The sequence below is a fragment of the Schistocerca cancellata genome, chromosome 9 (assembly GCF_023864275.1).
Source record: "Schistocerca cancellata isolate TAMUIC-IGC-003103 chromosome 9, iqSchCanc2.1, whole genome shotgun sequence".
Classification (NCBI taxonomy): Eukaryota; Metazoa; Arthropoda; class Insecta; order Orthoptera; family Acrididae; genus Schistocerca; species Schistocerca cancellata.
Window position 1 is genome coordinate 45,271,820 of NC_064634.1, and position 16,136 is coordinate 45,287,955.

Genomic DNA, 16,136 nt, shown 5'->3' on the forward strand with positions numbered 1-16,136 from the left:
GGTACGGATCCCACACTGATTAGCAATACTCAAGTATAGGTCGAACGAGTGTTTTGTAAGCCACCTCCTTTGTTGATGGACTACATTTTCTAAGGACTCTCCCAAAGAATCTCAACCTGGCACCCACTTTACCAACAATTAATTTTATATGGTCATTCCACTTCAAATCGTTCCGCACGCATACTCCCAGATATTTTACAGAAGTAACTGCTACCAGTGTTTGTTCCGCTATCATATAATCATACAATAAAGGATCCTTCTTTCTATTGAAAGGGTACAGTACCGCCCGACATTGAAAATAGGTCCAACATACTTCATTATTTTTGTCAGAACACATTTTTTTTGTAAAATAACTCAATTTCAATTAATACAGCGAAGCCGGATACCACTGTAGGAATGAATGACAATTTATTTATTTAATTTATCATATGTGCACTCCCACAAAATAAATCCCTACATCCACTTTGGTGACATCTTTTGAAATGAATGAATGTATGGTCGTCTGCTAACCACAGATAGTGAATGTGAATATATGATCATCTTTGAGTCGATCCTTTGGCCACCTTTGGTGGGACCAAAGACATGAAATTTACCAGAGCTTTGAGCGCCTGAAATGTAGCTGGCCAATAGGGTAGTAAGGTGCTCCGCCACTTCAGCAGAGGTGGAGAGGACCTCGAGAACGGCCATGTTTTAGGCACTCTGCCGCTGGATCCTGTGCTGTTAACACCTTTTTTTGTTGTGCTCCGTAATGACGAAAGAGTGGAGTCATGGTATGCATGTGGAATATTTAAGAGTAGTTTGAAATAATAATTTCTCTATTTCAGGAACTTTTGTGGGGAGAATTAAATGTCAGGCAGGTAATATTAATGGGATTGTAGTAATCTTCGGAAGTGACCAACGGTCACAATGAAACCACGTGTAGCAATAAGTTGAAATACTTCCGTGTGCTTAAGTTAAGCTGAATCACTAGCGTGTGTACAATAAGTTGAAATATTTAAGAAATAGCGTGTGTACCATAAGTTGAAATATTTAAGAAATGGCGTGTGCAGGACTTGAAATTAGAGACGAGTACTTCCACGTGGTGAGTACTGTGTGAGTCTCAATCTGTGTATGAGACAAAGGATAAAGAGAAGTACTCGTCCATGGTATCAGTTGAGGACTCGCGTGTGTGATGAATACATTCTTAATATTACTTTGCGTGTGATGCTAGATCCAAACTCTGAGAGAGAAGCAAGGTGAGTCGGCCGTCTATCTAGCAACGCCACATGGCTTGCATTGCACAGGAAGACGTGCATATATCTCCAGAGTTCATAGTAGGAAAGTAGAATTACAAAGTGGGGCAGTGTCGTGTGAAACTGGGATGAATATTAATTGAAGTGGGAAAGCTGAAAGTGATAATGTTGTGACTATTCACTGTCTTTTATTTCATATTGTAGTGTGGTGTATGTCATGTAATTTGGGTATGTGTGATTTGCATGGGAGTGTAGCGAGGTAGTTTCAAAAGATTAGTGGGTTATGCTTGTTCCTTCTGTACCGCTCGGTCTGGAGGAAAGTTTCGTGATGATGATTGTGAGAGTCGAAGGTTGAGAAATAATAAAAGATCCACCATCCTATCCAGAAAGTGCACTGTAGCGTTAAAATAATTACGAGACCATAATATAGAGATTCACCAATGTAAAGTCATGCCCACTGGGCGGAATTTCTCATGTGTTATTGTTGTAGGTTATAGAATTTGTGTGTTTAGGTTAGTGAATTTATCGGAATAAATAAGAGAGTGAAAAGAAAAAGATTGGTGGACTTTTCCATTGAATTGTATGTTGTCATAATGTCCCGAATTTATAATGTGTGCGCCATTCATATTCAGTGCGGTGGCCACGTGTAGACAAAAAGAAAATGTGGTATTGCCAGTGCGTAGTGTACAGTCAGAGTTCTGTAAATTACTGAGAGTCAGATGCGTGTTTCCGTTGCGTAGTAATCATATAGGAGGATAACTTGTAACTTAAGTGTGAGTACTAGAGCTCATATTACTCGATAACTAAGAATGAATCCACTCGCTTGGCAGACCACTCATCTTGCAGGCCTGACTGCTTGATGCCACAGTATGAGCAAGGCATGTGGGTGCCTCTCACTATGTATTAGCAATACATTAAATTTGTCTATGTCAAGGGTCGGTTGCCACTCCCTGCACCAAGTGCCTATCCGCTGCAGATCTTCCTTTATTTCGCTACAATTTTCTAATGCTGCAACTTCTCTGTACACTACAGCATCATCCGCGAAAAGCCGCATGGAACTTCCGACACTGTCTACTAGGTCATTCATATATATTGTGAAAAGCAATTATTCCATAACACTCCCCTGTGGCACGCCAGAGGTTACTTTAACGTCTGTAGATGTCTCTCCATTGAGAACAACATGCTGTGTTCTGTCTGCTAAAAACTCTTCAATCCAGCCACACAGCTGGTGCGATATTCCGTAGGCTCTTAGTTTGTTTATCAGGCGACAGTGCGGAACTGTATCGAACGCCTTCCGGAAGTCAAGGAAAATGGCATCTACCTGGCAGCCTGTATCTAATATTTTCTGGGTCTCACGAACATAAAACGAGTTGGGTCTCACACGATCGCTGTTTCCGGAATCCATGCTGATTCCTACAGAGTAGATTCTGGGATTCCAGAAATGACATGATACTCGAGCAAAAAACATGTTCTAAAATTCTACAACAGATCGATGTCAGGTCTATAGTTTTGCGCATCTGCTCGACGACCCTTCTTGAAGACTGGGAATGTATGGGTGTGCAAAGACACGGGGCCGCCGAAGGACTTTGTATTATCTATGAGTTTTTGTATCCGGTTTCTGAACAATACAAGAACTTAAATTCAATCTTCATCTAAACAGAGTTTCTTACATAGTTCTCATTTTTTCAATTTTTTTATATTTATGTTAATCCGCACATGTGCTGACCTAAAGGTTACTCGCGAAAAAACCACACTCGACTGCAGTTTATTCAATCATAAAAGAGTATGAACTACCTTCAGCAATACCAGAATTTGTCAGTTTTAAATGAATTTTCGAGTTGCAGTGGATCTTGGAGACACATGTTCTGCAGGGACGAAGTCTTCGAGACTTTGCCTATAAATGAATGATTTTCAGTTGCTTAAGTATTACAGAACACAGTGTACAAAATCGTCTGCATAACACTTATCATTCCTACAAGGAGTGGCGAAGATTTTGCTTCTAATTTATTTTGAATTACTGCCTTAAATACGCCTTTCCTATTCAGTTGCACTACGAGAAACTTGTTTCACTACAATATACTCATTCTTAATAGCAAGATCACATTATCGTTCATTTATGGGTCAAATTTCTACATCTATATCTACATATATACTCCGCTAGCCACCAAGCGGTGTGTGGCGGGGGGCATTATTCGCGACACAAAGTCATACCCCCCCCCCCTTCTGGTCCACTCGCGGATCGAGTCTGACTGTCTGAACGCCTCAGTACGAGCTCTTATTTCCCTTATCTTTGAATGGTGATCATTGTGCGATTTGAAAGTTGGTGGTAGTAATATACACTCTATATCCTCGGTGAAGATCCGATTTTGGAATTTATTGAGCAGCCCCTTCCGTTTAGCGCGTCGTCTATCTGCAAGTGTGTCCACTTCAAACTTTCTATGAGATTTGTAACGCTCTCGCGATTGCTAAATGTACCAGTCACGAATATTGCCGCTCTTCTTTGGACCTTCTCAGTCTCTTGAATCAGACCCAACTGGTAAAGGTCCCTTACAGACGGACAGTACTCTAAGACTGGACGAACTAAAGTATTGTAAGAAATTTCCTTTGCTCAAGGACTGCATCGCTTCAGGATTCTACCAATAAACTGCAATCTAGAGTTTCACCTTACCCATTACTTGTGTAATCTGATCATTCCATTTGAGATCATTTCGGATAGTCACATCCAGATACTTGACGAATATTACCGCTTCCATAGACTGGGCATTTATTTTGCACTCGTACATTAACGGGGATTTTCACTTTGTTATACACGCTAGGTTACGCTTACTAATATTGAGACATAACTGCTAGTCATTACACCATGCATTTATTTTCTGCAAATCCTCATTGATTTGTTCACAACTTTCATGTGATACTACTTTCCTGTAGCCTAAAGCATCATCGGCAAACAGTCTAAGGCCGCTGTCAATACCATCAACCAGATCGTTTATGGAAATCGTAAAAAACAACGAACCTATTACGCTGCCCTGGGGCACTCCTGATGTTACGCTTGTTTCTGTTGAAGTCTCTCCACTCAGGACAACATACTGCTCTATGTCTGTTAGAAAACTTTCCATCCAACCGCATATGTCATCGCATAAGCCGTACGAGCGCACTTTTTGGAGCAAGCGACAGTGCGGAACCGAGTCGAATGCCTTTCGAAGGTCGAGGAATATGGCATCAACTTGGGAGCCTGTTGTATACCATGCACAAAGAGGGCCAGCTGTATCTCGCATGACCGCTGTTTCTTACAACCGTGCTTGTTTCTGCAGATGAGCTTCTCAGGATGCCCCAGGGAAGTGACGTAGGTCCGCTGTTGTTTTCTATCTACATAAATGATCTTTTGGATAGGGTGGATAGCAATGTGCGGCTGTTTGCTGATGATGCTGTGATGTACGGGAAGGTGTCGTCGTTGAGTGACTATAGGAAGATACAAGATGACTTGGACAGGATTTGTGATTGGTGTAAAGAATGGCAGCTAACTCTAAATATAGATAAATGTAAATTAATGAAGATGAATAGGAAAAAGAATCTTGTAATGTTTGAATACTCCATTAGTAGTGTAGCGCTTGACACAGTCACGTCGATTAAATATTTGGGCGTGTAAGTAGGCTGTTTATGTTTTCTTATTGGTAACGCCACGTAGCGCTCTGTATGAAAATCACTGGCTGTGCTGTGTGCAGTCTGTGGTTAGTTTGCATTGTTGTCTGCCATTGTAGTGTTAGGCAGCTGGATGTTAACAGCGCATAGCGTTGCGCAGTTGGAGGTGAGCCGCCAGCAGTGGTGGATGTGGGGAGAGAGACGGTGGAGTTTTGAAATTTGTAACACTGGATGTCATGAACTACAATATATATTATGACTGTTAAGGTAAATCATTTATTTTTAAAGATATTTGAAGTACAATGATACAAAGGTTTTCCGTGATACATTCCATTCCATTGCTGTAATCTGTAACACCTGAGGGTATAATTACATTAATCCTCAAGGGGGTACACGCCTACTTTGTGTACCATGTGTTTGGCAAGCACAAGGAGCCCTAGCTAATATGGTATTCGCTTATACAACTTTATACATCGGTACCATATTTCTCTAACACACAAATTACACAGCTATCTGATCATTTAACTGAGAGATAAACGGTTTTTTTACTATGTCAGTGACATGTGTTTACACAATTACACAGTTGGATAACTTCACACTTACGAAATTGTATTTTGTCTGTACTTTGTCAACTGGTCATATTTTTTCGGAACCATTGTGATACTATGAGAGCTTTGAATGATGTATTTGGTATGAGATCATGATTTATAAAGTACGTTTGAGGTAGATGACACTATTGGAATGAGCAGAGAATTTTCTTTAGGTTTTGAAATTATTGCAGAAAGCTACGATGTTTTTGAGATTTGACTGAGGTGTCTCGATGTTATTATTACGACGACGATGTGTATTATGCTGCTGAGGTATGTTTATGATTAATAAGCTGATGCTATATGAGTTATCTGATTATGCTATGTATTTCTTATGATGAAATATTGCAGAAGTGTTGACGAATATGTATATGTATAATAAGGCAAGGAATAATGAGTAGTGGTTAGGGCCTCTGATTTGTGAAACAGGGTGTTGGAAACCAATAATCGTACTTTAAGAGTTATGAAATGTGTGTAAATGCGTGAATGTATCACAATGCTGGCGAAAACTTTTTGGACACTGTTATATTCATAAGATTTTGTTTGTACACATTTGCAACGCAAATTCTCGACCCGTGAAATTTTGTATATGAGACTGTCACTGTAGCGGAAACTGCTGTCGTAAATATTTCCGTAAGAAAGTTAAGTGACCACCTGCATGCAATGCGTCGTGGGCACCCAGCTGCATCAGACGCCTGGAGAAAAAGCCATTAGTGTGTGCGTTTTCAGAGGCACAGGTAGAAAAAATAAGGGAGGCCCTCATCCTCGCTATTGACATTCCTTTGTAGAAAGCATCCCAAATACGACATGCTCAAACTTGAAAACATATGATTACACTGTGGAGCTCTTAATTTATGATTTACTGAAATGCCTAATGAAATGACGAGAAATATTTTATGTCTATACACCTGATTATGACTACTGTCTTTATAGTTGTGAGATTTTTTACTACCTTATGAAATGCCATATGGCTAATGAATGATGTTTCATGCCTTCCTTTGTACATATTTTCATTTTTTTTAATATCTAGTTTCTAGCTCCACTGCAGCATTGGTTAAAATAAAATTTTATAGATGTACTAATATAAATATTTTCTGCCTACAGATCCAGTAAATACTAATTTTGTAATACATTTCCCAAAAATGGGGGAGCACAAAGACATTTCCCTTCACAGGAATTGCATACGGAATTTTCTTTTCAACTACTTGGTAATTTTTTTGTAGAATAACTTCTTGTGGTGCACCACTTTAATTACATAGGCATTAAGATGTGAATATACATTTCCCTTGACTGCATTGTTGTCTTTAGTGTAATGTTTTTTTCTGCTTGAGCTATGTCATGTTTTGATATAAGTTATTACATTTGCTGCTGTTGTTTGCCAGGCATAGTGTTACTGAATTTGACTTTGTGTTACTCTGCTAAGCCAGTTTACTACTGATTTATTTTTCTTGTTTGCTGCTCATTGCCTTATATTAGTTGTAATATTGTTGCTTACTTTGCCAATTTCAATTTTTTTATCATTGCTGTTCGTGTTAATTGTTTTGTGCTGCTGCATTGCCTCGTCCCTTAGTTTAGCATCTGAGCTCAGTAGATTTAAGTTAGCTTAAGAGGGGGTAGCCTATAAGAGAATGAGTTGCGATGAATTTGAAGAAATGCACTGAGAGGTTATACGAGAAAAATACAGAAAGCATCCTTGGATAGGATTTTTTTGGCTGGAGCAAATATCGAAATAAGACGAAAGATCTATGGAATGAAGTTTTGGGTTGGACTGCAGTACCAAATGTTACACTGAAAACGAACCCTGTCCTTTCGTTTATGTTATCCCACTATGTGTTTGTGTACTCTTGTGTATTTGTTTTCTGCCTGTCTCTGTGTAGTTTCATAGAATTTTTTCTTCTTCTAATACTAAGCTACATTCACTATGATGAGGAATACTATTATCCTCAAATATAATTGGTATTAATGATATGTTATTTACCTTGTAAATATGCTTAGACATTATTTATTCTGTTTTGTTTTAATGCTCATGTGTGAAGTTGATGTTTCGAAAGTTATTCTGATCTTTTATGTATGTACTTATGTCATAATTCCTGTAACACTGATGTATATGTTATTTCGATTCTTTTGTAAAGCCTGTACTACAAATGTTATCTGTATTGTTATGTTCTTTAATGATGTATTTTGTACCTTTGTTATTGTATTTTTATGTTACAAAATTGTAATTGACACCAGTTCATCAAATTAAGTAACTTGTAAGTTACATTTCACTGCACATGTTTCTGTTGGTCATAGTACACTCCTGGAAATTGAAATTAGAACACCGTGAATTCATTGTCCCAGGAAGGGGAAACTTTATTGACACATTCCTGGGGTCAGATACATCACATGATCACACTGACAGAACCACAGGCACATAGACACAGGCAACAGAGCATGCACAATGTCGGCACTAGTACAGTGTATATCCACCTTTCGCAGCAATGCAGGCTGCTATTCTCCCATGGAGACGATCGTAGAGATGCTGGATGTAGTCCTGTGGAACGGCTTGCCATGCCATTTCCACCTGGCGCCTCAGTTGGACCAGCGTTCGTGCTGGACGTGCAGACCGTGTGAGACGACGCTTCATCCAGTCCCAAACATGCTCAATGGGGGACAGATCCGGAGATCTTGCTGGCCAGGGTAGTTGACTTACACCTTCTAGAGCACGTTGGGTGGCACGGGATACATGCGGACGTGCATTGTCTTGTTGGAACAGCAAGTTCCGTTGCCGGTCTAGGAATGGTAGAACGATGGGTTCGATGACGGTTTGGATGTACCGTGCACTATTCAGTGTCCCCTCGACGATCACCAGTGGTGTACGGCCAGTGTAGGATATCGCTCCCCACACCATGATGCCGGGTGTTGGCCCTGTGCGCCTCGGTCGTATGCAGTCCTGATTGTGGCGCTCACCTGCACGGCGCCAAACACGCCTACGACCATCATTGGCACCAAGGCAGAAGCGACTCTCATTGCTGAAGACGACACGTCTCCATTCGTCCCTCCATTCACGCCTGTCGCGACACCACTGGAGGCGGGCTGCACGATGTTGGGGCATGAGCGGAAGACGGCCTAACTGTGTGCGGGACCGTAGCCCAGCTTCATGGAGACGGTTGCGAATGGTCCTCGCCGATACCCCAGGAGCAACAGTGTCCCTAATTTGCTGGGAAGTGGCGGTGCGGTCCCCTACTGCACTGCGTAGGATCCTACGGTCTTGGCGTGCATCCGTGCGTCGCTGCGGTCCGGTCCCAGGTCGACGGGCACGTGCACCTTCCGCCGACCACTGGCGACAACATCGATGTACTGTGGAGACCTCAAGCCCCACGTGTTGAGCAATTCGGTGGTACGTCCACCCGGCCTCCCGCATGCCCACTATACGCCCTCGCTCAAAGTCCGTCAACTGCACATACGGTTCACGTCCACGCTGTCGCGGCATGCTACCAGTGTTAAAGACTGCGATGGAGCTCCGTATGCCACGGCAAACTGGCTGACACTGACGGCGGCGGTGCACAAATGCTGCGCAGCTAGCGCCATTCGACGACCAACACCGCAGTTCCTGGTGTGTCCGCTGTGCCGTGCGTGTGATCATTGCTTGTACAGCCCTCTCGCAGTGTCCGGAGCGAGTATGGTGGGTCTGACACACCGGTGTCAATGTGTTCTTTTTTCCATTTCCAGGAGTGTATATGGACAATATGTGTGAAGTAGGGACTGTTAGTGTTTGCACATGTGTTAATAATTCAGCAAGGGACTGGATAACAGCATTGCTGGTTCTAAGGACAATTCCAAAACCTTTGTGAGTGCACAAGTGGTGGTTATGGACTTGCTCTATTATCTGCAAGACTCTTCAATGGTGATTGTGCACCTGCACAGTCACAACAGATGGCTGCTGACCTACCTACCAATCTTCTTCAAAACGTCGAATGACTCTGCTGTGGGTTTGTTCTGTTGTGGCCCTGTCAGCATGTCAAGAGTCAGCACTGTCTTTCAGTTGGAAGGGCAACACTATTTCTTCAAGACTGCATGGAAATCCACTACTTCCGTGTGCATTGTCTTTTACTGCTCAGACTTTGAGAAAAACACTGCAATTTTACTGTAATGAACAATCTGGACTGTCTTTATGGACTGTGAGAAAATTTTAGCTTTTTACCAACATTGTATCAATAAGTGTGTGCATTTGATATCTTTGTTATTGTAATTATGAAAAATTTTATCAAATCATTGTTGGCCACTGCCTAAAACAATTTGTAAAATTTTTTGTGGGGAGCATGGGGGCTATGTAAGTACGCTGTTTATGTTTTCTTATTGGTAACGCCACGTAGCACTCTGTATGAAACTGTGCTGTGCTGTGTGCAGTCTGTGGTTAGTTTGCATTGTTGTCTGCCATTGTAGTGTTGGGCAGCTGGATGTTAACAGCGCATAGCGTTGCGCAGTTGGAGGTGAGCCGCCAGCAGTGGTGGATGTGGGGAGAGAGATGGCGGAGTTTTGAAATTTGTAACACTGGATGTCATGAACTACTATATATATTATGACTGTTAAGGTAAATACAGTGTTTGTTCTCTATTAAAATCTTTCATTTGCTAACTATGCCTATCAGTAGTTAGTGCCTTCCGTAGTTTGAATCTTTTATTTAGCTGGCAGTAGTGGCGCTCGCTGTATTGCAGTAGCTTGAGCAACGAAGATTTTTGTGAGGTAAGTGATTTGTGAGAGGTATAGGTTAATGTTAGTCAGGGCCATTCTTTTGTAGGGATTTTTGAAAGTCAGATTGCGTTGCGCTAAAAATATTGTGTGTTAGTTTAAGCACAGTCTTGTATAATTGTTGAAAGGGGACGTTTCAGGCGTAACATTCCAGAGCGATATGAATGGGACAAGGATGTAATGGCAGTTGTGGGGAAGGCGGATAGTCGTCTTCGGTTCATTGGTAGAATTTTGGGAAGATGTGGTTCATCTGTAAAGGAGACAGCCTGTAAAACACTAATACGACCTATTCTTGAGTACTGCTCGAGCGTTTGGGATCCCTATCAGGTCGGATTGAGGGAGGACATAGAAGCAATTCAGAGGCGGGCTGCTAGATTTGTTACTGGTAGGTTTGATCATCACGCGAGTGTTACGGAAATGCTTCAGGAACTCGGGTGGGAGTCTCTAGAGGAAAGGAGGCGTTCTTTTCGTGAATCGCTACTGAGGAAATTTAGAGAACCAGCATTTGAGGCTGACTGCAGTACAATTTTACCGCCACCAACCTACATTTCGCGGAAAGACCACAAAGATAAGATAAGAGAGATTAGGGCTTGTACAGAGGTATATAGGCAGTCATTTTTCCCTCGTTCTGTTTGGGGGTGGAAAAGGTAGAGAAGATGCTAATTGTGGTACGAGGTACCCTCCGCCACGCACCGTATGGTGGACTGCGGAGTATGTATGTAGATTTAGATGTAGAGTCTAGAAAGATCATTATATTTGCACACAAAATATGTTCCATGATTTTACTACAAATCGATATCAGTGAAATTGGCCGGTAATTATGTGCATCCGATTTTCTACCCTTTTTATAGATTGCTATGACCTGCGCCTTTTTCAGTCACGTGGAACTTTCCGCTGTTCCAGTGATCTATGATAGATGACGGATAAGAATGGTGCTGTGTTTGTAGCATAGTCAACATAAAATTTTACGGGGATACCGTCTGGGCCAGATGCCTTCCTGGCGTCTAAGGATGTTAACTGTTCTACAATCCCAGGTACACTAAACACTATGTCAGCCATCCTTGTGTTTGTTCGATAATTGAAAGGGGGAATGGTGCTGCAGTCCTCTACGGTAAACGAGTTTTTGAAAGCTAGGTTTAGAACTTCGGCCTTCTGTTTATCATCATCCGTTACATTACCGTAGTGTCAGCATGAGAAGGTATTGAATTGTTTGCGGCGTTCACAGATTTTATGTACGACCAAAGTTTTTTGGGCTATTTTTAGAATCTGTAGATAAAATATTGCTTTCAAATTGGTTAAAAGACTCTGTCATTGACTTTTTGACAGCTGCTTTCATTTCGCATAATTTCTGTTTGTCAGCGAGGCAGTGACTACATTTAAAACGACTGTATAAAATTCTCTGCTTTCTCAGCAACTTCCTAATATGTTTGTTGAACCAAGGTGGATCCATTCCCTCCCCTATATTTTTGCTAGGCACATATTTCTCTAGCACGTGGTGGACAATACCTTTAAATTCCGACCAAAGATGCTCAATATCTTTGTGTCCCGCGGTGAATACTTGGAGCTGGCTATTAAGACATTCATTAATGACACTTTTATTTGCTTTCCCAAACAAGAAGAACTCCACGCTGTTTCTTCGGCTTTTTTGCAACTTCCACTGACATAGAAGCCACAACGATATTATGGTCGCTAATACCTTCTTCTAGATTAACTTCTTCAAAAAGGTCAGGTCTGTTTGTCGCCAAGATATCTAATATGTTCCCATCTCGAGTTGGTTTTCTAACCAGTTGCTCAAGGTTGTGTGTTGAGAGAACTCCTAGAATAACTTCACACGAGTCTTTGCTTCTGCCCCCTGTGATAAACGTGTGATTTTCCCAGTCAATGGACGCCAGATTAAAGTTCCACCTATAACTAATGGATAATTTGGATATTTGTTTTCTATGTACTCAAGACTTTCCCTGAAACGCTCTGCGACGTTTGTTGCGGATGCTGGTGTATGTTTTTAGGGCATTAAAACCAAAATAATAATATTCCGTGTATTCACATGTTAAAGTTTTAATTTAGTGACTACACTCCTGGAAATTGAAATAAGAACACCGTGAATTCATTGTCCCAGGAAGGAGAAACTTTATTGACACATTCCTGGGGTCAGATACATCACATGATCACACTGACAGAACCACAGGCACATAGACATAGGCAACAGAGCATGCACAATGTCGGCACTAGTACAGTGTATATCCACCTTTCGCAGCAATGCAGGCTGCTATTCTCCCACGGAGACGATCGTAGAGATGCTGGATGTAGTCCTGTGGAACGGCTTGCCATGCCATTTCCACCTGGCGCCTCAGTTGGACCAGCGTTCGTGCTGGACGTGCAGACCGCGTGAGACGACGCTTCATCCAGTCCCAAACATGCTCAATGGGGGACAGATCCGGAGATCTTGCTGGCCAGGGTAGTTGACTTACACCTTCTAGAGCACGTTGGGTGGCACGGGATGCATGCGGACGTGCATTGTCCTGTTGGAACAGCAAGTTCCCTTGCCGGTCTAGGAATGGTAGAACGATGGGTTCGATGACGGTTTGGATGTACCGTGCACTATTCAGTGTCCCCTCGACGATCACCAGTGGGTACGGCCAGTGTTGGAGATCGCTCCCCACACCATAATGCCGGGTGTTGGCCCTGTGTGCCTCGGTCGTATGCAGTCCTGATTGTGGCGCTCACCTGCACGGCGCCAAACACGCATACGACCATCATTGGCACCAAGGCAGAAGCGACTCTCATCGCTGAAGACGACACGTCTCCATTCGTCCCTCCATTCACGCCTGTCGCGACACCACTGGAGGCGGGCTGCACGATGTTGGGGCGTGAGCGGAAGACGGCCTAACGGTGTGCGGGACCGTAGCCCAGCTTCATGGAGACGGTTGCGAATGGTCCTCGCCGATACCCCAGGAGCAACAGTGTCCCTCATTTGCTGGGAAGTGGCGGTGCGGTCCCCTACGGCACTGCGTAGGATCCTACGGTCTTGGCGTGCATCCGTGCGTCGCTGCGGTCCGGTCCCAGGTCGACGGGCACGTGCACCTTCCGCCGACCACTGGCGACAACATCGATGTACTGTGGAGACCTCACGCCCCCCGTGTTGAGCAATTCGGCGGTACGTCCACCCGGCCTCCCGCATGCCCACTATACGCCCTCGCTCAAAGTCCGTCAACTGCACATACGGTTCACGTCCACGCTGTCGCGGCATGCTACCAGTGTTAAAGACTGCGATGGAGCTCCGTATGCCACGGCAAACTGGCTGACACTGACGGCGGCGGTGCACAAATGCTGCGCAGCTAGCGCCATTCGACGGCCAACACCGCGGTTCCTGGTGTGTCCGCTGTGCCGTGCGTGTGATCATTGCTTGTACAGCCCTCTCGCAGTGCCCGGAGCAAGTATGGTGGGTCTGACACACCGGTGTCAATGTGTTCTTTTTTCCATTTCCAGGAGTGTATTTTTATTGTGTATATTTCAAGCTTATTGTACTGTACATTTCTTTTCAATGTGCATCAATAAAGATTTACTCCATCAAATGTAAAACAGGGAGACAAATGTGTGCCACCAGGAGAGAAACAGACGCTTATGTTGAAATACAGTAACTGAGAAAGCGGTCGGAAAGTTGTACTTAAAAGTTGGTGTCAGGACCCGGGTACAAAATTACAAATATAATTGAGATTAACGTTATCTTAGTGTGGAAGGAGCGCACAGCTGGAGATGGTCAAGAGGTGGTGGTTTCACTGTATAAACACTTTTGCTCACAGCAATGGCCTCTATTGTTTTGTTGTTTCCAGAGTGCTATCGATTTCGATGTCACATGACACCATCTCTCTCCAGGGGTTACCACCATATCGTGGTGCTGACCCTGCGCTCAGAGAGGTTTCCGAGTTCCTCTGAAGCTGTGAGCTACACCGTAGCGACTCGGGACAAACACAGAAGAGCAACTCACCAAACTGCATCGCGGACAGCATGTAGAGTACGCGTGTGCAAGCTTTCAGACAGAGCACATGACTTTCTGCAGTGGTAAACCAAATGAATAGAATGGCCCTTTACCAGAATGCAAATAATCGTGAGGATTTGGATTTGCAACGTTTAGAGCAATAGGAGATGGGTTGAATGGCCACAAAACCTGCTGTGTCGAGATTTAGCACTGAATATGTGCCTCCCCAAACTCTTCAGAACTGCCGGGATAGTGTACTATGTACAGCGATGTCGGACGTCCTGTTGATAGATTCTGGTTTTCGGAATTCAAATCTCTCGACCTGGGTCAAAAAGCACATTGGAACTAGGAGACTGAGGGAAATCAGGCGGTGTATTTGTAACACGGAGCCCACTTTTTTTTATGCGCCTGCACTTTGCTACATGAAGACTGATTAAAACAAAAATCTTCACTCATAAGACCTGACAGCTTCTACAACAATCCATAGAGAGTCCGTAATCTGAAGGACACCATCGACTGAAGACAGACCACTGAAACTGGGTGAAGAATTGCCGGCTGCGGTGACCGAGCGGTTCTAGGCGCTTCAGTCCGGAACCGCACTGCTGCTACGGTCGCAGGTTCGAATCCTGCCTCGGGCATGGATGTGTGTGATATCCTTAGGTTAGATAGATTTAAGTAGTTCTAAGTCTAGGGGACTGATGACCTCAGATGTTAAGTCCCACAGTGCTTAGAACAATTTGAACTTTTTTTTTTGCCTCGTTTGTAATTTAGTGCAGAACAAAACCGAAACGGCATCTGACATTGGGACCTTTGCCTTTCGCCGTAAAATGCTCTACTGACTGAGGTATCTAAGCACGACACACGACCAACCATCACAGCTATGCTTCCGCCAGTACCTTTTCTCCTACGACTAAAACTTCGCAGAATTGCTGCTACATTCCTTTCTTCCGGGAGTGATAGTCCCACAACATACGCAGAACTTCTGTGAAGTTCGGAGGGGGAGGAGAAAAAGTACTGCCGCATATTAAGCTGTGCGGGCGGGTCGTGTGTCGTGGGTGTATAGCTCAGCAGGTAGAGGACTTGTCTGTGCAGAGTAAGGATTCCAGTTTCGAATTCTACATACACTTTTGATCTTCTAGGAAGTTTCAGGTCAGGTCTTAACACCACTACAGAGTGAAAATTCATTCTGGAAAAAAATGAGGAAACACTTTGTAAGGTGTCAGGCAAATCCAACACCTTCCATGAAAACCCTGACATGATAAACAAATCCAGTAGTATGTCACATAGCTCCGAATAAATCGTGACATTAAATTAACCAAAGTAATACGAGTAACGAGTGAGAAAATGGAATACCACAGACTAAGACAAGAATGCGGAAATGCATGTCATACCTTCCCACCGTGAGACAGACGCTGTTCCGAGGGGAGAAACGAGAACAGAAGCCGAGAGCAGAACCGTGTTAAGCTAGAAGGCCCTACGGTAAGGGACGGACACCCACGTCGCCAGCTAACCACCAGCACCACCCCCCAGCCCATGTTAAAAGCTAGAGCCCTCCAGAAGAACCGTATAGATCTTACGATAACACTAAAAGGGCCACACCAGCCGCAAGTTTTAGCGTGAGACTTTTTCGCGTCTCTGTTACGTTGCAAACGTTAAAAACATTGCCCCACCACGAAAAGTAACCGCCAGGACCACCCCCCAGTCCATGTTAAAAGATAGAGCCCTCCAGAAGAACAGTATAGATCTTACGATAACACTAAAAGGGCCACACCAGCCGCAAGTTTAAGCGTGAGACTTTTTCGCGTCTCTGTTACGTTGCAAACTTTAAAAACATTGCCCCACCACGAAAAGTATAACGTTTCTCATTGGATAGACAGAATTTTTGTAGGCGGAGTTTAAGGTTAACATTGAGACCCTGATTGGTCAGATGAAAACACAGCCAGATAGTTTTTTTTAAACCAACTTCGGTAA